We start from the raw sequence: 22,398 nt of genomic DNA on the forward strand, positions 1-22,398 counted from the left end.
TGAAAATCTCTGCAAAAAAGATGTGAATAAATGAGAAGACGCAATATGCTCCCATTTTGTTGAAGTGGACGTTGTGATGTGCCATCCAGATTTCCCACTTCAGAACCAAGACACTCATTCCTTTAGCTGCAGAGTGTTGGATGCTAACAGCTTCTGCCCGCTTGTTCTCAAGGAACCTCCCTTATCTGAAGAAAGGCGCCTTCTCTCCTGGGTAGTTCTCAGGTGACTGCTCAGTGGTTGGGGAGGAAGTTTCACAAAGGCCTGGTCCCCTTTGCCTCAGTTCGGGACAACTATGAAGTTCCATCCTATTCCCGGAACTTTCTGGGGTCAGCTGAGGCCCCTGTCCGTGACTTCATTACAGTTCAACCCCTTGCTCTGCCTCGTCCCACTTCCTTCATGCCCAGAGAAGTACTTTTTTTTTTTTCGAGGTTTTCTTTACTTAAGTAATCTCTATACCCCATGTGGGGCTTGAACTCACAACCCCTAGGTCAAGAGTCACACTCTCTTCCGACTAAGCCAGCCAGACGCCCCCCACCCCAAGGGCACTTCTTAATAAACCTACTACATGGAAATCTTCCTCTCAGAGTCTGCTTCCCAGAGAACTTGACCTACAACAAAAGGTGAGGGTATCAATTAGACCCAGATTAAAGTACTGTTGACCCTTGCACAACCTGGGGGTTAGGGGCACTGACTCCTCCACACAATCAAAATTCCGCACATAACTTTGGACTTCCCCAAAATTTAACTACTGATAGCCTACTGCTGACTGATGCTTTACTGATAACATCTTCTTTCTTCTTTACAATTAACACTGTATTTTGTATGTTATATGTACTACAAACCGTATCCTTAAAATAAAGAGAGGTAGAGAAGAGAAAATGTTATTAAGAAAACCACAAGGAAGAGAAACTACATTTACAGCACTGCACTATAAAAAATCCTTGTATAGGCAGTGGTCCTGATGGTCGTCCAGATCTGTCCGTTGCTTCAATCGTGCTTGGACAGAACAGACCCAGGGACACCCCTTCTTTCAGCCGACCACCACCCTCCAAATTCTTGTCCAGTCGTGACCTGTAAAGGCATCTTCTCAGCCATCCTCTGCCTCTGGAACCAGCCAACACCACCTTCTGAGCTTAGCTCCTTACTGCTGAGCAACCATGAGCACTCAGATTCATCAGAATTATTCCACTGAGGTGGAAACTGCCATCAGCCGCCTGGTCAACATGCATCTGCAGGCCTCCTACACTTTTCTCTCTCTGGGTTTCTATTTTGACCACGAAGATCTGGCTCTGGAGGGCATGGACCACTTCTTCCGAGAGTTGGCAGAGGAGAAAAATGAGGACAGGCAGCATCCTTTGAAGATGCAAAACCAGCCCAGGGCTGCGCCCATTTCCAGGACATGCAGACGCTGTTCCAAGATGAGTGGGATAAAGCCCTGGATTCCGTGGAATCTGCGTGGTCCTGGAGAAAAACCTGAAGCAGGCCCTCTTGGATCTGTGTGCCCGAAGTTCGGCCCACTCAGACCCTCATCTCTGTAGCTTCCTGGAGAACGGCTTCCTGGGTGAGCAGGTGAAACTCATTGAGAAGATGGTGACCACCTGGCTAACTTCACAGGCTTGGCCCCCAGGCTGGGCTGGATGAATATCTCTCAGAAAGACTCACCCTCAAGCACACCCAGGAGCCTCAGGAGCCTAGCAGTCTTTGAGGGGTCCCCTGGCATCCCCCTGGTGCAAGAGCTTCTGCCTGAGGCTCTCCCTGCAGGCAGCTTTTTACCCTGGAGGCCTCTCCCAAGCCATGGATCCAATGAAAACAATAAAGCTTTTCACAGGAAAAGAAAAAAATCCACATGTAAGTGGACCTGTGCCGTTCAAACCTGGGTTGTTCAAAGGCCCACTATATACATTTATTCAAAATCTGTTTGAATAACAGTGAAATAATTTTATTAAGTGAGAATAACTAAGAAACTTTGAAAGGAAAAAAGAGCAACAAAGTTGGACTTCAAACACCAGAAATTAAATTTTATTCTAGAGCCATAATAATTTAAACAATATATTAATAATACTTAATAGAAAAAAGTCAATGAAACAGAAAATGCCATATGCAATATAAGCCACCTCTGGGATGACATCCTCCTAATAATGTTCTCTCTACTTCCTTGACTGTTTGAATCCTGTCTCTTCCCTGAGGATATTAATTTCTTTTTTCATGGAGGCTGCTCATTCCCTTACAGGGACACCAAAGGTCGGCATTCTCTTAAGTCTCTAATAATGCTCTCAAGATGTTATTTTTCCTCCTGTACCAAATCCCTTTTTCTTATGGTTCAACCATTTTGTATTCCTCCTTCTACTCTTCTAGGTAACAATCCACCAAAGTGAGCATCACAATTCTACATTCATCAAGTATTTTGATACCTGGTTGTCCTCCTCTCCACCTTAGACCTGCTATCATCTTAAATGAATTCAGTGTCCACATGGGCAGCACACCTAACACACTAGCCTCTTAGTCCCAAGCCTCAGTGACAATAAACTCCAACTCCCTCCCCCCTCTACAATCTACTCCCATGGCCACAGTGGCCCTTGTCATCAGGAGGAGCAGTTTTGCCTCTGAAACCTTAAACTCAACATTTCAGTCTATAAACCACCACCTCTTCATCCCTCTGCCTTTGCACTAGTCTCTTACTGCATAGAGACCCCAAGGCAGTCGCTAGAACTCTGCAGCCTATTAGAGTCTCCCAATCCCACTTGAAATGTCTTCCCTTCTTTTTGAACTGGAACCCAACATTTTCGGTTCCCCATCCTTTTGTCCTCCCACCACATTCACCCAGCAAATCCCCAATCCTAGCAATCTGACATTTGACTGTTGCTGAAGTGGCATTTTCATGGGGACTGGCACCATGATTGGTGGGGTTCCATTTTCAGCTATGCTCTCATGGCAGCTTGAAAATGCCTTTTACTTATCTTCTTTCTGTTCTTTCCACCTTTTCTTCGTAGCTGTTCCAAGCTATTCTCCTGGTGCTCCATACCTGTCCTTATGCCCTACTGACAACTCTTCTTGAGGACTTTCTTCCTGTAGCTTCCCAGACCTCACTCGCCAGGTTTTTCTCCTACCCATTAATTTCTCAGCACTCACCTTCATGAGCGATCTTCCCCACCTGTCCCTTAAATTGCATGCTCCCGGTGTTTACTCTGCGTCCCCTGTTGTGAACCACAGACAAGACTTCAACTATCACCTATTTTCAGATAATACCATAACCCGTTTTTCTAGGCCAGACCTCCCTCCTGAGCTCTAGAATCTTATTTTCAACTTTGTAATGGACTTTACTACCTGGATGTTCTACCGTCATCTCAGACTCTGCATATCAAAATGAAATGATTGGGGCACCTGGGTGGTTCAGTCAGTTGAGTGTCTGCCTTCAGTTCGGGTCATGGTCCCTGGGTCCTGGGATTGAGCCCCACTTCTCTTTCTCCCTCTGCCTGCCGCTCCCCCTGCTTGTGCTCTCTCTCCCTCTCTCTCTCTCTCTCTCTCTGTCAAATAAATAAATAAAATCTTAAAAAAAAAATGAAATGATTATCATCTCCCCATCTGAAGCCAGTTTCTCCTAAATTTCTTCTCCAGGATATAGAAGAGGAAATTCTTGCTCCTTTTTTTCATTTGCCTCCTACTTTTCCATCCACCCCACTCAAAGTGGAAGAGTTACAAAACAGATTGGTCCTAATCCAAGACATAGACTAAAGCACATTGAGTGATGGCATGAGATTACTGTAAACTAAATTCTGTGTATCCTCCACTCTCTTGCTCTTCCATCTCATTTGTGAATGTGGTTGGACAGGCAAGTTGACTTGGCCAGCTTGACCCTTCTCTTCCACATCTAGGTAGGATGTTCCAATATTGAGACTCAGAGGAAGAGGAGATAGACCCTTATCTGCATGCTCCAGCCCCAGTACTGGTTCCAAAAGGATCAATTTTGTCACTGTTGCTTCCTTGGCAACTGCATTAGAGAGGCAGCAAGGGGTGATTGCCAGGACCAATTTCTAACACAAGGTAGTGGGCTACTCTGATCCTAATTACCCTACCCAGAAGTTTGACTATTATCTTAGATTTCCCTCATCCTTCCCATCACCATACAATCAGTCACTAAGTTCTATTGTTTTATAACAGTCACTGGAGTCCATGAATTTTCTCACCCTCAATGTCTTATTCAGACATGTATTAGTCTGTGTCTAGACTGTTTAAACAGACTTTTCTCTGGAATCACCTGCACTTCATTCTCAACAACTTCCAACCCATCCTGCACGATGCTGCTAGAGGAGCCTGCCTAAAAGACAGATGCTACCAAGTTGTTTCTCTGCTGAGGCATTTCTCCCTCATCATGAAGCCCAAACTTGGGCTGGCCCAGAGGACCCACCATGATCAGGCCACTCCCTTCCTCTACTCCCTGTGTTCCAGCCACAGCAAATTATATGATGATGTTCTATGCCCTCATGTTTGCATATACCTCTCCCTCCACTTAGAGGACCCTCTCCACATGCACCTTATTCTTTCCAGACCTACTTCCCCCAGGCAATACTAATTACTTTTGCCTGAAAACTCTTCAGGCACTCCCAAGGCACTTAGTGCCCTGTATGGAAACTCTCTCAATGTCAGAATCCCCTACTAGACTGTCAACACCTCCTGTTCAGGCAGATGTGAATGAAATATTCATCATGACATCACCAGGCCCATCACACAGTACATGGCACAAAGCAGATACTGGACAAACAGGAGTGATCGCTACTCTAGAGGATGGCTCTAAGGAGCAATAGAATGAAATGCATAAGATGGTTACTGATACCTGAGGAACACCCGATAAAGTTTAGTTTCCTTCTTATCTTTCCTCTTTATCTCTTGCCCTCTCCTCTCCTCATCCTTTGGTCTTTCGCCTCTTGGTTCTCATTTCCTCCCCTCCTCCATGAGGGCCTTTGGAAACAGCAACAGGAGGAAACAGATCCAACTTACTTGGACCCAACCATCTCCAGCTTTGAAGTGCTCCAAGTCCCAACCCATGACTCAGCCAGTGCTCACCTTATTTTTGCTCCACCTTAATTAACAGTTGACCTTTTAGCTCATCTGCCAAGGAAAGGTTGCTAGAAACAAATTGAACGTACTCATCGGGGTGTGTCCTAGAATCTTCATAATGAGGAACTGAGAGTCTAAGTACTTCACTTAGCAAGACACGGGGAAAGAAGCTGTGGAATTCCTACAGCCAAACGTAACTCTATCCTCAGTAATGTCCTGACTACTAATATGGTCACTGAAATCGAGATACTACTTAACATAGTACCAATGGAACATATAGGGAGTTTCAAATTATTCTGACTCAGAAAAGAAAATTGGCTGGAAACAGAAATCACTAATTTGCAAACTTCAGCCAGATGTCTATGTCAGGGTTTCCTTGATGCTCATGGAAGAATGTAATACTATAGCAAAGCCCTATAGATTCTATCTTTATATACAGACAAGGATGACACTGAAGGCTTAACATCAAAGATAGAAGAGGTAGTAAAGACAGTTACTGTTAGAAGTACACTAGTAGAGCAGGGCACAAAACCAAGTGAGGACACAGTAAAGGAAGAGATTTCCTCACTATCCTGCCCAGCTGCCTCCTATTCTCTAAATTAGGAATAAAAATAACAACAGGAAGGCAATTCTATAAGAAGTATAATCCAACCTCCATTTTATGTATTAGAAAATTGACCCTCAGAAAGAGTAAGTAACATGTCCAAAATCACACAGGCAGACATCAGTCACATCAGGTTTCCAAACCCCATGTCATTGCCAGTCTTTCAGGTTGTCTCAAATAAAACCTACTAAACACATATGAAATTAATCTGCCACATTGAATGGGGTTTTTCTAACTTTACTGGTCCTCTTCTGGCAGAGAAATACTTTAGAACATCCAAAAATGTCAGGAGGAGACTTCCAGTTTCTGGTCCAGCATATAAGTTGTTTGGAAGTCATCACTCTGTCCTCTCAAGTAAAAAGTGAACAAACTAAAAATCAACAAGTCTTCTTAGATCCATCAGAGAACTGAGGTCACAGGGCGAAGTGCTTCTCCCAAAATTGGAGAGACAGGTAGACAGATCCCGAAAATCACAACACACCAGGGTAGAAACCACAGCAGGAACCAGCGCCTGGAGGATAGGAAACCTGAACTGTAATTGATAAATTGGGGGAGGCACAGAGTGGACAAGTTTGAGCATTAAAACTTAACGGGGACTCAGTCATGAGAGGACCCCCACACTTTTGTGAATTTTGCCTCCTGGAGCTCTACCAGGTTCTCACAGTGAAGATCAGAAAAAATTCTTCTCATGCTTCCAGAAGAAGGAGAAAAGGAGCATTCCATTCTTAACAAGGCCTGACTTTAGGAGAAACTGTTTAGTCAGACCCTAATCTGCTGGGGTTTTATCAGAGCCTAACTGACTTTGTGGAAGGGAAATACCCAACTCCAGCTGACTCTAACCACCCTGTCCCACCCAAGAGGGGAGGGAAGAACTGAGAAGCACGCGTGAAGTTCACAGTCCCAGGCCAGGCTCACTAAAAGACTGGGACCTGATCACAGGACTGTAGAACACTCCCCCCACACACCTTACCACCACACTGCTAATGGCCTATTTACTGCAGCATCTTTTACCCAGTACATCATGTCTGGCTTTCCACCTAAAATTATAAGACATCCTTAAAGGCAAAAAGCACAGTTTGAAGAGACAAAACAAGCATCAGAACCAGACTCAGATATGGCAATGATGTTAGAAATTATCAGACCATCAAAAAATAACTATGATTAATGTAGTAATATACTATAACTAATATACTATAGTATTAATATTCTAATGGAAAAAGTAGACAGCATGTAACCCACACACTGGGTCACCAAGCTCTCTGTGAAAAAATGACACACTTCGCTTTTCACATTTAAACTTGCAGCTAGATTCCACCAATCACACATACATACTTGAAAGAAGTGAGAAAGCAAAGGAAACACTGGTGAGGGGCTGGCGTGGGTGGTGGCCGAAGTGAGCTGAAGGGGAGCTGCACAATGAGTTTTAGTTTACACATTGATCTATATATAGACATGCAGCCATGATGGGCTCCCACATAAACACTGATTGAGAGACCTCTGGCTGGCATGCTTCCTAAGGATGGACCTGGCTGTGTGGTTTTGCGGTCAGTAGCCACAGTTTCCTCAGCAGGCTAATCTGTGGTGTGGTCTGGGACATTATTTCTAGAAGTTCAGCTTCAATCCATTTTCTCCAGAATGCCCCCAAATTCAGTAAGCCACCCAAATCCTTTAATACATTTGTTTTCTTAACAAATAACAAAATTCACTCTAGTTATTTTACCAAGACGCAAAGCCAATGCAACTTGTATTTTAAAATGTTATTTAGAGGGGCGCCTGGGTGGCTCAGTCGTTAAGCGTCTGCTTCGGCTCAGGTCATGATCCCAGAGTCCTGGGATCGAGCCCCGCATCAGGCTCCCTGCTCTGTGGGAGGCCTGCTTCTCCCTCTCCCCCTCCCCCTGCTTGTGTTCCCTCTCTCGCTGTGTCTCTCTCTGTCAAATGAATAAATAAAAATCTTTAAATAAAATAAAATGTTATTTAGAAATATGGAGGCAAATATTAGGAAAACAATGGCTAAAAGAGTTAAAAGTAGTTGCCTCAGAGAAGCAATCAAGATAAGAAGGGATGGAGAAGAGCGGCCATTTTCTATTAAAAATCTGGCAGTGCTAGATCATGTTTTATTTCATTTATACATTGCTTTGATGTTTTTAACTTTAAAAAAAATAATAAAGTCAAAAAGGCTTAAGGGAACCATTAAGACATCATCATCAACAACAATAACAAAAAATCCTCAGGCCTCTAAATGCAGAGAACAATGTTTTACAGTGGAACACAGCAAATATCATACATTCCTGATTTCTACAGTCAAGAAATTCTTTTTAGATTCCACTTGCTCTGGAATGATGCTTCCTTTCCACTCAAATCATCCAGAGCCATGTCTATCGCTCCTCATTCACCACTGAGCAGAATGGAGAGATGGGCGCACCTCAGCTGCGGCTGCAGCAGAGACGGAAGCAGGAAGCAGGGAACAGTCGGTGTTCTGAGAACTTTACAATTAGGATAAGAGTCTGTGACACTAGGAATTGCCTGTGAAGGACAAAGGACATGCTATGTGGGCAATGTAGAGCCAAGGGGCACCAGACAGGGTCTGAGGCAGACTGGACAGACATTAGTCTCCCTCAAGTACCTACAGATAAGGGACTTCACAAAGTCTCCCATGAGAAGGGGTGAGGAGTCAACAGTACAATTAGACTGTGGATTACCCTACTTAGAGATGAGGAAACTGAGGTTTAGAAAAGTTAAGCAACTTGTCCAAATCAAGCAAATTGTTTAAGAAGAAAAAAGGGAAAGCGATATCCTTATTTGATTCAATAAACATGTGTTGAGGACTTACTAGGGTGCTAAACCCTTAGCTAAGTGCTTTGCACATATTCAAGAGGATTCATGTTCTCCAGCCATATAATCCCACTCCTGGGCATCATCCAAGGAAATTAATCTAACAGACAAGGGAAGTCATATTCATGAGGAGATTCCCCACATTATCTATATGGGAACAATTAGGAACAACATAAATAACCAATAAGAGAGAAATGATTGAGTAAATTAAGGCTTATCTTCTTAAGGCATTTTCTATGGCCAATAATAACTTTTTATAAAAGCTATGTAGAAAAATAAGAAGAATTTCAATGTTAACCTTAAATATAAAACAATTGCATTACTCTATGATAACTGTAGATATATATATATTATAATATATATGTATGTGTATATATATTGGATTAGGCCCAAGTATATCACACGAGATTAGGCCCATTCCAATCCCCTCATTTTAACTTAATTGCCTCTTTAAAGGCCCTACCTCCAAATTCAGTATATATATATACATATATATATACAAGGTCAAGATTGACAGTAAACTAAAATGAAAATAGTTACTTAAAATGAGTGAGCTTAAGTATGATTTTTTTTCTCTTCTTTATCCCTTCCCCTTCTGGTCCTGAACAACTCAATCCTAAAGCCATTAGATGGGACAGGGAAGGCTGTAGGATAAGGTAGGGGGGGGGTAGAGAAGCACCTGAGCAGAATTCAGTGTCCAAGCAGTCTGAGAAGTGCATACATGGAGAGGGCTGCTCAGCGCAGGTATAAAGAGGTGTAAAGAGGGCCTTTATGTGAGGTGTTAGAGCCTGGGACAGAAGTGAAGGGAGGAGGTTACCCCCATGGTATGGGCTGCCCAGTGTGGGGATCAGACCCTGAGCAAGGTGAGGAGAGTGGGCAGCCTAGTGTGGGAAGTCAGAGCCCCGTAACGGTGAATTGAAATGGAAGGTAGCAGTTTGAACTCATTATTTTTAAGGTAGGTAGATAGACAGACAGACATGGGTAGATACATAGATAGATGCAGGCACAGATAAAGAAACAAATAAAGGTGCATGTATATGTGCAAATATACATACACACACGTTCTCTAGTTTTGTCACAGGAGCAGTGATACCCCCGCAGGAATGAGCATACTTACTTTCCCAATTTGGGACCCTAAATACCACTGTCCACTAAAGCAACCAGATTCCTTGGAGAAATAGCCAATCCCAGGCCTAAAGCAGGAAAATTGCAATATGGGCCTGGAATATCTCTTTGTGTTAAAAAGCAAGAAAGGATTCAAAGCATATTGGGACATGTCAAAAGAACACAGAGGATATCTTGAAGAAGCTCCCATTTTCTAAATTGGGAGCAATTTAAGCATCAAAAGAAATGATAGTAACATATTATAACCCCATCAAATAAAATAGAAAACTTAATAGAAACTTAATAGAAATAACAGAAACTTAATAGAAAAATTAATTAATTAATTGAAAGTTTGCAACATACTTGCATTTTCAAAATAACTCTTCACAAAATACTTGATATTTGTAAAGGGAAGATACTTACAGAGGACAAGCCGCTACCACAGTAATCAAGTGACAAAGTGAACATCACCTGGAAAAAGACAAATGGAAATCATCCACCATCTTTGCCGTAAAAGAGCATAATCTGAATATCATAGTGTAGAACCATGAGACAAAGGAAATGAAGGACATTTTACAAAATGACTGGCCTGCAACCTTGAAAAGCATGAGTGTCACAAAAGTCAAGGGAAAACGGAGGAACCACTCGGGCCTAAGGACCTACTGAATGCAAGACGTGCTTCTCAACTGGATCCTTTTTCTGCACAGGGACAACTCATGAAACTTGAATGAGAGCTAAGGATTCATTTTTTGGTTCTGATGGTTGTATTGCTGGTTGTGTGGAAAAATGCCCTTGTTTAGGAAATGTCCACTACAGTATTATATTCATTTGCTATACCTGTCATAACAAGGTGCTATGGACTAGGTGGTTTAAACAACAGAAATGTATTTTCTTACAGCTCTGGAGGCTGGAATTCCAAGATCAAGATGTCTGCAGGGTTGGTTCCTCCTGAGGGCTCTGAGGGAAGGGTCTGTTCCAGGCCTTGGCTTGTAGATGGCCAGCTTCTCCCTGTGTCTTCACATCATCCTCCCTCTGTATCACATCTGTGTCCAAATTTCCTCTTCCTATTAGGACACCAGTCACATTGGATTAGGCCCATCCCAATCCCCTCATTTTAACTTAATTGCCTCTTTAAAGGCCCTACCTCCAAATTCAGTCACATTCTGAAGTCCCAAGAATTAGAGACTCATAAGAATGTCAAGGGGACTCCATTCAGCCCATAACAAATATTAAGGGGAATGATGGGGCATTATTTCACCAACTTACTCCCAAATGGTTGAGGAAAAGTGAGTGTTTTTGTACAGTATTTCCAATTTTTCTGTAAATTTGCTCTTGTTTAAAACAAATGAAAAAATATGCTGAAGGCTGTTCTTTTTTTTGTTATGTTAATCACCATACATTACATCATTAGTTTTTGATCTGAAGGTTGTTCTTACATTCTTTCTAAAATACTCAAAATGAAGGTGAGAGAGTGATTGTGTTTTATAAAGATTCAAATGGAAAAGTGTTAATTTTATCCCTGACATGATAACTTCAGTAATTTTTAAAATGCATTTCAGTGGAATACTTTATGCCTTCGAGATAGTGGGTATGTGACATATGGTGTAACCAATATGCTTTAATGCCAAAGAACACAATCACAATGAACTCATCTGTCTCAGGTCTCTGCTGGATTTCCCTTCCACTGTTAAGCTTGGGCATTTTGCAGGATCAATGTGTTTATCTCCGAAGTGGCATCTTACATCATTTTATGGCTCCTTCAACAGGCTACCAGCTGCGTGAGCCTCCCACAGAACCACAACTAGCAACAGAAGGAAAGGGAAGAAAAGGGCAATGTAAAGGAGAGTTTGATTTCATTTTACTGGTGTTTGCCAAATTATAACATCATGCCATATGGTGGATGTATGACGGTGTTGGATCTGGAAAAAGCGGATGGAGTTAAAGGAAGAAGATGAGAAAGGATAAAAATGGGAAACTGGCACATAAATAAGCACCAGGGAGAAAAAGAGCTTATTGGTGAGCTCACTGGAAGATACCAAGATAAGACATAGGACCATCAATCCCAACTTGAGGTTTTATCTACCGCCTCCCTCTTCTGCTCTCCCAAATGCACACCCCTGAACAGAGACCCTCTTTCTTCAGTGCTCACATACCCACTATGATGGAATGATTATGTGCTCCAGCGATGCCCCCCCACCCCCCAGTCCCCATGGCTAGTACATTCCTTACAGGCCCCTTGCTCAAGGTATAAAACTCTCCTGTAGGGACGCCTGGGTGACTCAGTTAGTTGACTCTTGGTTTTGGCTCAGGTCATGATCTCAGGGGGGTGAGATGGATCCCCATGTTGGGCTCCAGAATCAGTGAGGAGTCTGCTTGGGATTATCTCTCTCCCCCCACCCCGCCCCTCTCCCCACCACACTCACACTCGTGTACTTGCTCTCTCTCTCAAATGGATAAATAAATCTTTAAAATTCCCTGTAAAAAAGTAACTCCATCAGCTCCATCACTGTGTTCTTAAATGTTTTCCTTTTAAGATGTAGACATACGCAGGAAGAGTCAAGTCACGTTAGTATGAATCGGTGTGCAAAGCTCTGCAGGACAGCACCTGAAATCACTCAGGTCTGAGAGGAAGCGGAGGGAAGGGGATCCCACGGCATGAGAGCATGAGAGACCAGTTCAGGCATCCATTCTCTGGCATTCTCTCTCTCTCAGAGTCGATGCCTCTACTCCCCCACCCCCACCTCAATGGTCAGGGAGACTGGATCGGGCACCATGTCACCAGGATCCTCTGCATTTTCCAGGTCCTAACTTACTCTCTTTCTTCCATCTGGATTTCCCATCCTGCCCACAATCTCCACCACACTTAGGATTTAATCTGTCCTTTAAGACTCAACTAAAATATTGCTTGTGGGGTGCCTGGGTGGCTCAGCCGAAGCGGCTGCCTTCGGCTCAGGTCATGATCCCAGGGTCCTGGGATCAAGCCCCACATCGGGCTCCCTGCTCAGCGGGAAGCCTGCTTCTCCCTCTCCCTCTGCCTGTCTCTCTGCCTACTTGTTCTCTCTCTCTCTCTCTCTGTCAGATAAATAAATAAAATCTTTAAAAAATAAAAAAAATTTTAAAAATTAAAAAAAATTAAAAAAATAAAATATCGCTTGTGCCCTCGAGTCCTCTCCCATCCTCCCACCTACTTCCCTATTTCTTGTTCACACTGCTCTCCTAGCCCTTTTTTCTGCCATTTATTTGTGTTCCTGTCAATCCTGTTATCAGGTTCTGAATTACTTTAGCGTATGCACCATGTCTTGCTCCTCTTCAGCGTCCAGGTCCTACTACACTGCCCAGAACACACCAGTGTTTAATAAACGTTTGCTGAATTAAATAGGCTCAGATTTCATGAGACCTTTGATTTTCCAGAGCCTTATTTACACATTCTTTTCACCCAAACACGTAGGAAGGCATTAAACCAAAAATGCATGAGAACAAGCCTCTTCGTGTGGTAAAATAAGTTTCAAAAACATTAATTAACAAGCGTTTCCCATTAAAAGGGAAAAACAGATCCAAGAGCCATAACTTCATCTTCACATACCTAGTTAGCGAACGTGCATATGCTTTTGTACCATGGATTTGAAAGTCATGAACTTGAAAATCAGTTCGCCTTAGCTTTGTGAGCTCTGAATTGTGTTTCCTTCCCCATTTGCTTAACATCAATGACACCCAGAACAATGCCAGGAAAGGCTCTGGAGGTGCCCATGATGTTATCAGTGGCTGCAGGAGAACCAACTTGGGAGCCTGAACTGGGGCCTGGCCAGAAAAGAAAGTACATTTCAAAGGATTGAATTTATCACTCTCATTTGTTATTTGAACCCAGCTCTGAAAGGTTTGGTTCCATATTAAAGAGGTGTTTCACACCAAAACACTAGAATTCATGAATCTAAATGACTACTCTCCTCTCCAAAGTCTATATACTCATTCCATTGACATTATCATTGCTCACAAGGTATTTGGAATTTCTCCTTGGGATTGCCTCTGATTTGTGTCAGCTAGGACTTTCTTTTGAAATGGAAATGGCATTTTCAAGTTGGGTCACTTACCTTCTTTTACCAGATTTTGCTCCAAATGACTTGGAACTGATTTCAAAAATGAAATCTGCCGTAAAAGAGTAGTGAGCACTGAGGACACGTAAGAGGAGGTGCCTCTGACACCGACATCCATGGCCAAGGTCACTTCTGCCACAAGCACTGAGAGTGCCAAGAGGATGCTGTAGGAGAGAGGATACTCATTCAGAGTGACCCAGTTCTGGCATGTTTACTTAAAGGGCGGGTTCCTTGCCTTCATCTGTAAAATAGGGATGAGGATTCCATCTGTAAAAGACCAATGATATACAGGAAGAAAATAAATGATCATTTTGCAAGGTGATGGAAGTGATAACTAACCTTATTGTGGTAGTCGTTTTGCAATATATACATGTATCAAATCATCACGTTGTATACCTTAACCTACACGATGTTATGTGCCAATTGTGTATCAGAAAAGCTGGAAAAACTAAAGAAGTGGAGATTATTTTTAGAATGAAAAACGATGATCTGTGGAGGTTAAATAAGAAGGAGAATGTGAAAAAGAACAGAGCATCATTCGTTCACTCAAATCACCTTTAATAAGCACTGACTCAGAGCACATGCCGCCCTGGGGGCTGAGGGAAGAAAGAGATGTATGAGACTCAGTTCTTGCTCTCTTTAAGTATCCGGACACCGGATGGGGGGAGAGACCCATAGATCATTGCCATGCTATTTGAGTGCTTTCGAGGAAGCATGCTACAGAGGAGCTGTAGGAACGTATAGGAGGGGAGCTGACCCATATAGAGCCAGTTGTGTGGGGGAACATGCCAGGGACAAGCAGGACGGGAAAACCCACCACGTAAATATGAGCACTAGTTTGCTTTAGGGGAGATCATGCTGCAACACCCTCATCCCAGTCTAAAATATCCCAACACCCCCAGAAAGGCTATATATAATTTATCCAAAGCCTCGTAGAGCATGAAACATAATAATCCATGCAAATTGCTACTAATTTATAATTAATAAAGCCTAAGTCACCATTCTATTTAGTGGGTGACCCTGTAAAACATGGCAAGTTTTCACCAGCATGGAAACAAAGAACAAAGATAAACAATGATCGGCTCTCACTGTCGAGTTAGACCACTCCCTCCCCAACCTCCCCCTTCTCCGGTCCAGCTGCTTCAGTTTGTAACGCCGAGTAAAAGAGGAAGGGGGTGTTGTGTTCGTCTGAAAGTGAGGCATTGTCTCTACCTTCTAATCATACTTCCTTGTGGGGAACTACCAATTAGCGCTGTCTGGTTCCCAGCCTCTACCACCCCCTCCTCCTGCTACAGTACCGCTCACTGTCCGGGTCCTCGTCTACACCTCGTCAATCCCACAACTCAGCCAGGCTCCCAGCCATGAGATTCCATTCACCTCAGAGTTAGTCGGGCACCCAGCTTGTCCTTGTTCTGACACCTGGGCTTCAGACTTGTTCTCTAATGGAACCATCAACTCACAACACATTTCACAGGTAACAGTTCCAGGATATCAGCGTTATATTGCCAGTCTTACAAATAAAAATATCAAGGTCCAGAAGGAATTAAGATATTGCCCAAGATCCCATGGTTAGATAACTGCGGAGCAGGGATTTGAACCCAGGTCTGTCTCATTCCAAATGCCCTGCTTTCTCCTCTATTTAATTCTGGCTCCCAGTGACTTACACTGTGACTCCTGAATAAATTGTCCCACCTCTCTGGTCCTTACTCTCCTCATCTGTAAAAGGAAGGGGCTATGTCAACATTTCTAAAATTACTGTCTCTTGGTACGCTCATGTCCGCAAGTTAACAGCATAGGGCGAAAAGGTGTTGGAGGATTCCACAGTCAAATACATCTGAGGAAACAGACTTAAACAGAGACCAAGATATTTATTGCAGGACTTCAAAAAGCCTTTCAGATAATGATATGCTTTGGGAATCTTTGAGACAGCAATATAGCCTTATTTGTCTTATTTTACCACAGAACTCTGTTTTCCTCGGAACACTAGTGCTCCCTGGAACCAGTTTGGGAAACACTGTCCTGGATGCTACACAAGGTGCTTCCAGCTTCCTCAACCCAGACTCCAAAGCCTCTGATTCTTCTTCCTCTGATACCACACAGTTTTAAAGACCTCTAGGGAAGATTAATCTATAATGTTTCTCCGTGGCCTACATTGAGGCTGCAGAGAAAATCCATGAAGCTAATTAATGGAATCATTAATTCTTTAGTTAGCACAAAGTAGGCTACCTTCCCATTTCCTCAGCAAGGACCGGGGCGAAATGGAAGCCACAGCTGCAAAGCGCTCTCAAAGAGTTTCACAGCACAGTCTATTCCTGGTCATCTATTTTTCCCAGAGCACTCAGACTTGGATTCATTTTCATGAACTCCAGGCTGCTATTTTGGGATTTGCTTTTGTAAGTCTAAATTGATTTAGTTCACAGTGGACTACACTTCGTTGCATCTGTCTAAAAGGAGAGCTGCCCATTTATCTGGATTTAGCCCCGATGCAGTGCTGTCTGGATGAAAGAGGCTGGGCTTGCAAGGTTTACAGACTCTTCAAAGCCCAGGATCCTGTGATTTCCTAATTTCTCATCCCACTTCTCATATATTTTTCAACTCCTTAGGAGAGCCACTGAAATTTTTAAATTAAAAAAAAAAAGGTAGGAAGGAAGGAAACAGAAGAGACAGGAAAAAACTATTTCCCTTCCTTTCCATTGCTTATTGATTCTTATCCCCTATTTATTTAAAAAAAAAAAAAAGTTTATCTCAGGTTGTTAAGCCAGGGTGACCCTAGCAGCAAGATGAGAATCCCTGTTTTCCTGGCTAGGATTCAATTCAAACTTGTACCCAATTTTCTACAAACTAATGGACAAGTCACAACAATTGCATCTGTTTCCCCAACTATAAAATGGGATAATAATATCCCTAACCTTTTCTTCTACCCTTAGATTGCCCCAAAGATCAATTTGATGCTGTAAAATCACTTTGAACACTTCAGTGAAAGGAACTACAGAAACAAAAGACATAATTATAGAGCTGCTTGGTAAAGCACTATTGCATTCTGACTACAGTGAACTCAGACCAAAAATTTTATTGGATTTTGCTGCTCTGTTTAACCACCATATAATATATGACACATCCTGTTTCCCACTGAAAGGACCAGGGCTGCGTGGAGAAAGGGCTGATGTCAGATCTGGAGCATCCTGTCGTGACAAGATGGCAAGGAAATTAACAAAGCCTAGGAGAGTCATTTCCAAAGGACCATGGGAGGACCTACATAGCTCCCTTTGTGCAAAAATGAGACCATTGGAGCTTCAAAAAGAGTAATAACTAAGACAGTGGAAAATATCAACATGTTTAAATTTATCAGCTTATAAAATACCTAAAAAATCAAATTCATGAGCAATATGTTCATTTTCATAATTATGGTGACAGTTTCACAGATGTATACATTTATCAAAACTCATCAAATTATACACTTTGAATAAGTGCAATCCGTGTTCATTATACCTCAATATTCATGTTAATATATAAATAGATTAAATAATCAAATCATTTAATACTGAATAATGCTAAAAATGAATGCATTATTTTGAATAATTAGTAAAGAGAATCAAGCATTTTTTTCTTTCTAACCCAAATTGTACTTATTTTTTTTAACTTAAATTTTATTAGCAAACATACACTGCAATATTGGTTTCTGGAGTAGAATTCAGTGATTCATCACTTACATGCAACACCCAGTGCTCATCACAACAGGTGCACTCGTTAATACCCATCACCCATCTAGTCCATCCCCCACCCACTTCCCCCCATCAACCCTCAATTTGTTCTCTATTGTTTAGAGTCACTTACGGTTTGTTTCCCTCTTTCCTTTTTTTCTTTTCCCCATTCCCATATGTTCATCTGTTTTCTTTCTTAAATTCCACATATGAGTGAAATCACATGGTATTTGTCCTTCTCTGGTTGACTTATTTCACTTAGCATAATACACTTTAGCTCCCACATAATTGCAAATGGCAACATTTCATTTTCTGATGGTTGTGTAATATTCCTTTATATATATATGACACATCTTCTTTGTCCATTCATCACCTGATGGACATTTGGGCTCTCTCCATAGTTTGGCTATTGTTGATAATGCTGCTATAAACATCAGGGTGCATGTACCCCTTTGAATCTGTATTTTTGTATCCTTTGGGTAAATACCTAGTAGTGCAATTGCTGGATCGTAGGGTAGTTCTATTTTTAACTTTTTGAGGAAACTCCAACTATTCTCCAGAGTGGCTGCACCAGTTTGCATTCCCACCAACAGTGCAAGAGGGTTCCTCTTTCTCCACATCCTCATCAACAGGTGTTGTTTCTTATGTTGTTAATTTTAGCCATTCTGACTGGTGTGAGGTGGTGTCTCATTGTGGTCTTGATTTGTATTTCCCTGTTGATGAGTGATGTTGAGCATCTTTGCATGTGTCTGTTAGCCATATATATGTCTTCTTTGGAAAGATGTCTGTTCATGTCTTTTGCCCATTTCTTAACTTGATTATTTGTTTTTTGGGTTTTGAGTTTGGTAAGTTCTAGGTTTTAGATACGAACCCTTCATCAGGTATGTCATTTGCAAATATCTTCTCCCATTCTGTAGGCTGCCTTTTAGTTTTGTTGATTGTTTCCTTTGCTGTGCAGAAGCTTTTTATCTTGATGAAGTCCCAATAGTTCGTTTTTGCTTTTGTTTCCCTTGCCTCTGGCGACGTGTCTAGTAAGAAGTTGCTCTGGCTGATGTCAAAGAGGTTGCTGCCTGTGTTCTCCTCTAGGATTTTAATGGTTTCCTGTCTCACAGTTAGGTCTTTCTTCCATTTTGAATTTATTTTTGTGTATGGTGTAAGAAAGTGGTCCAGTTCCATTATTTTTCATGTTGCTGTCCAGTTTTCCCAGCATAATTTGTTGAAGAGACTGTCTTTTTGCCATTGGATATTCTTTCCTGCTTTGTCAAAGATTGGTTGACCATAGAGTTGAGGGTCCATCTCTGGGTTCTCTATTCTGTTCCATTAATCAATGTGTCTGTTTTTGTGCCAGTATCATGCTGTCTTGATGACTACAGCTTTGTAATAGAGCTTGAAATCCAGAATCATGATGCCTCCAATTTTGTTTTTCTTTTTCAGAATTGCTTTGGCTATTCAGGATCTTTTGTGGTTCCTACAAATTTTAGGATTGCCCAAACTGTTAGAATAACCAAATAGTAGATGAAGTTTCTCTTTATAGATATATTCCCATTAATAAATAATGAAGGAATCCCTAATAAATTAATGACTATAGACATAGATTATCAACAACTACAAACATCACAAAAAGAAACATACAACCAGACATTATCCACCTCCTGATGGAAGAAAACACTAACACCTATAAAGTTGTCTTGCCAAAAAAATTAAACCCAATTCTGGATCAAGCTTCTGGGTCCAACTCCTAGTTTTCAAGAAATAGGAGGAAAGGACATGTTAACTGGTAATATGAACATGTGATCAGAAAAATCCAAACAGCGAGAACTCTGCAGGACAAAACCTGATTGCTTCACCAAATAAACTACAAAAGAGAGAAGGACCTACAGGTTTAAAAAGAAACATAAAAGAGGGGCACCTGGGTGGTTCAGTCGGGTAAGCGTCTGCCTCTGGAGAAAGTCATGACCTCATGTTCCTGAGATCGAGCCCTGAGCTGGGCTCCCTGCTCAGTGGGGAACCTGCTTTTCCCCTCTGCTTGTTCTTTCTCTCTCAAATAAATAAATAAAATCTTAAAAAAAAAAAAAGGAAACATAAAAGATATCAACCAACACAATATATGAGCCATATTTAGGTCTTGATTCAAAACCACAAAATTTTAAAATTTATATAACAATTGGAAATTAAAAATAGATCGAATACTTCATATTAAAAAGTTATTGTCTATTGTCGAAGGTGTGATACTCTTATCATGGTCATTTTTTTTTTTTTTTTGAGAGAGAGAGAGAGAGAGAGCGTGGGTGGAGGGGCAGAGGGAGAGAAATAGAATCTCAAGCAGACTTTGCACTGAGTGGGGAGCCTGATGCAGGGCTTGATCTCAAGACTCTGAGATCACAGCCTGAGCCAAAGCCAAGAGTCAGACAACCAACTGAGCCACCCAGTCCCCCCATGGTCATGTTTTTTTTTAAAGAGTTCTTATCTTTTGTAGATACTGAAAAATTTATGGATGAAAATGTATGATACCTGAGATTTGCATCAAAGTAACACAAGATGGTAGAAATAGGTAAAACAAGATTGGCCACAACTTCATAGTTGAGTGGTAGGTACATAGATGTTCATTGTACTCTCCTTTCTACTTCTGTGTGCTTAAAATATTCCATAATGAAAAGTGTTTTGAAAAATAATAACATGCTCTTGGCAAGTTAGCTAACTCTCCATCATACACTTACCCAGCTGAGAAATGGATCCAGTAGCATCAAACACTTGGAGCTTTTCCTGTCAATTAATATTTAGAAAATGCTTTGAGGTTGGAAGATGAAAGATACCATATAATTATAAGGTATTATTACTATATTAGAATTAAATAAATTACACAGTAAATTTGGAAATCCAATTATGATCACCACCTAATTTGAGATTTGGGTTATGTGGACCATAAGCTTCCTGAGAAATGTCCATAAAGGGTCAATGGTCAAAGGTTGAGTCAAATGGAATTCTTTTCCATACAAGACACCCCCTTAGGCAGAACAAATCTAAGGCAAAATTACTAAGAAAATTATGTTCACTTCTGGTGTCCCCCTCATCTTCCTATTCAAGAACATGGTCTTCTGCCTCTCCCAGTCCCTCGTCCATGCTCCTAATTAACCCATGCTAGAGCCGAATACCCAAAATTATCCTGCCAATCAAGATTTCATTCAGTCATTCATTCACTCATTCATTCATTTTACTAAAAAACATTTATTGAGTGTCTACTCTGTACTAGGAATACAGATATGAATAAAGCTCATGCCACAGGAACTCATAAGCTATTGGGGCAGTAAGACATCTAAATAAATCATTACAATGTAACTACATGAGGTGTGGACAAAGTGGGAGCAGAACAGGAGTTACTAACTGTAGGAGGATCTGGCGAAGTGTCACCAGGACAGTGACATTTAACCTGCCTCGTAAAAGATAAATAAGAGCTCAGAGGTGGACAAAGGCATTCAAGGTGTATTAGTCAGGGTTCTCCAGAGAAACAGAGACAGTAGGATACACAGAGATACCTGGAAGAGGAAATTTACTATAGGAATTGGTTCACACACTTATGGAGGCCATGTCCCACGATCTGCCGTGTGCAAGCTGGAGAACTACGAAAGCCAATGGTATCATTCAGTCTGAGTCCAAAGTTTGAGAACCAAGACAGAAGAAGAGGGAGGTCCCAAATCAAGCAGAGTGAATTTTCCCTTCCTCACCTTTTTGTTCTATTTGGATCCCCAATGGATTGGATGAGGCCCACCCCTATTGGGGAAGGCTATCTGCTTTACCCAGTCTACCAATTCAAATGCTATTCTCTTCCTGAAACATCCTCCACAGACGTGCCCAGAAATAATGTTTTACCAGCTACCTTGGCATCCCTTAGTTTAGTCAAGTTGGTACATAAAATTAACGATCACACAAGGCAAAGGGCATAACGCAAAGTCATAAGCAAACCTGGGGACAACTTACTTGTGAATGGAGAGATGCGTTTGGAAAGGTGGATGGAGTCAGGTCTTGAAAAGCCATTCGCACTGTGCTGGGGACCTTGAACTTGATCCTGGTACCCCTAGATGCTTTCTGAGGAAAGAATGCTTCATTCAGATCTGTAGTAGGACTGCACATTTCCTTGCTTGTCCTTGGACCACGTGAGACTATAAATTATTTGCCCAGGCTTGTTCTATCTTGTAACCCCTAGTTCCCAGGACAGATTTAGACCTTTTGCAAGGGTCAAACTTAAAGGCAGTAATTTCCAATTTTTTTTTAAAAGACACAATAGCTATAAACAATGCTTTGGAAAGGAGCTTGAGGAAGAAAAAAAATAAAAGAGGACTCTATCCCTTAAAATAAGTGTAGCCTGGCAACGAGCTAATGTAACCTTCACTCCCACTTCCGAACTCTGGGCTATCCCTCCTCACGAGTCACCCTGGGGAGAAACTGCAAAGGGACTTACAGGTCAGAGGTCACAGCCCGGGCATAAGTATTAAGATTCCTGTACAAAAGAGAGAAGAAAAATGCAGGCCCCAAGTCCCCTGAAAGGAAGATAAATGGAGCCGCCTTGAAAGAGGAAGAAGCTGCGTCCTCATGATTGGAGTTAGGCCAGTGGAGGAGGAGAACTGGTGTAGCACAGAGCAGTAGTTCCCCAAGGAGGCTCCTTCCCAGGTCATGGCAACTTGGTCTAAGGCAGTGACAAAGGGGGCTGGATATCTGAAAGATCGAGACTACCTCTGGGAATTTGAAAGGAGCCATGAACTCTCAGAGAGCTCAGGGGCTCGACTGCCCACAGCCAGCAGGGAGGAAGTCCCAGCTGGAGGGGCCTCCCCTGCTCGGATGAGACAAGCTCTCAGAAAGTTCAGGGACCAGAGAACAGCAGGGCCTTGGAGGGATATGGCTATGCAGCTTGCCTCGGGGTAAGAAGTGGTGTCTAGGGACCATGTAGTGGACAGAGAGCTGGTGAAGTCCCAGCACAATATGCTGGCGGTCCCACCCTGGGGGTGGGATTTCCTGC

The 22,398-nt window shown here is 42.1% G+C and overlaps 1 long non-coding RNA gene across 2 annotated transcripts; it reads right to left on the reverse strand.

Annotated features, from left to right (window-relative positions):
* Positions 1 to 1,879: 1,879 nt before the first annotated feature.
* Positions 1,880 to 21,464, reverse strand: LOC145718862 (uncharacterized). Of its 2 annotated transcripts, none has more exons than XR_014142062.1 (7): positions 21,363 to 21,464; positions 20,105 to 20,150; positions 13,684 to 13,850; positions 10,492 to 10,659; positions 10,019 to 10,066; positions 8,082 to 8,182; positions 1,880 to 6,170 (listed from the first exon to the last, which is right to left on the reverse strand). It is a non-coding gene; the product is annotated as an uncharacterized LOC145718862 (long non-coding RNA). The 2 variants fall into 2 exon arrangements; XR_014142061.1 differs by having other exon boundaries at positions 13,684 to 13,953.
* Between the last annotated feature and the right edge of the window lie 934 nt (positions 21,465 to 22,398).

The sequence above is a fragment of the Leptonychotes weddellii genome, chromosome 2, assembly GCF_054177405.1.
Source record: "Leptonychotes weddellii isolate Sample4059 chromosome 2, ASM5417740v2, whole genome shotgun sequence".
Classification (NCBI taxonomy): domain Eukaryota; kingdom Metazoa; phylum Chordata; class Mammalia; order Carnivora; family Phocidae; genus Leptonychotes; species Leptonychotes weddellii.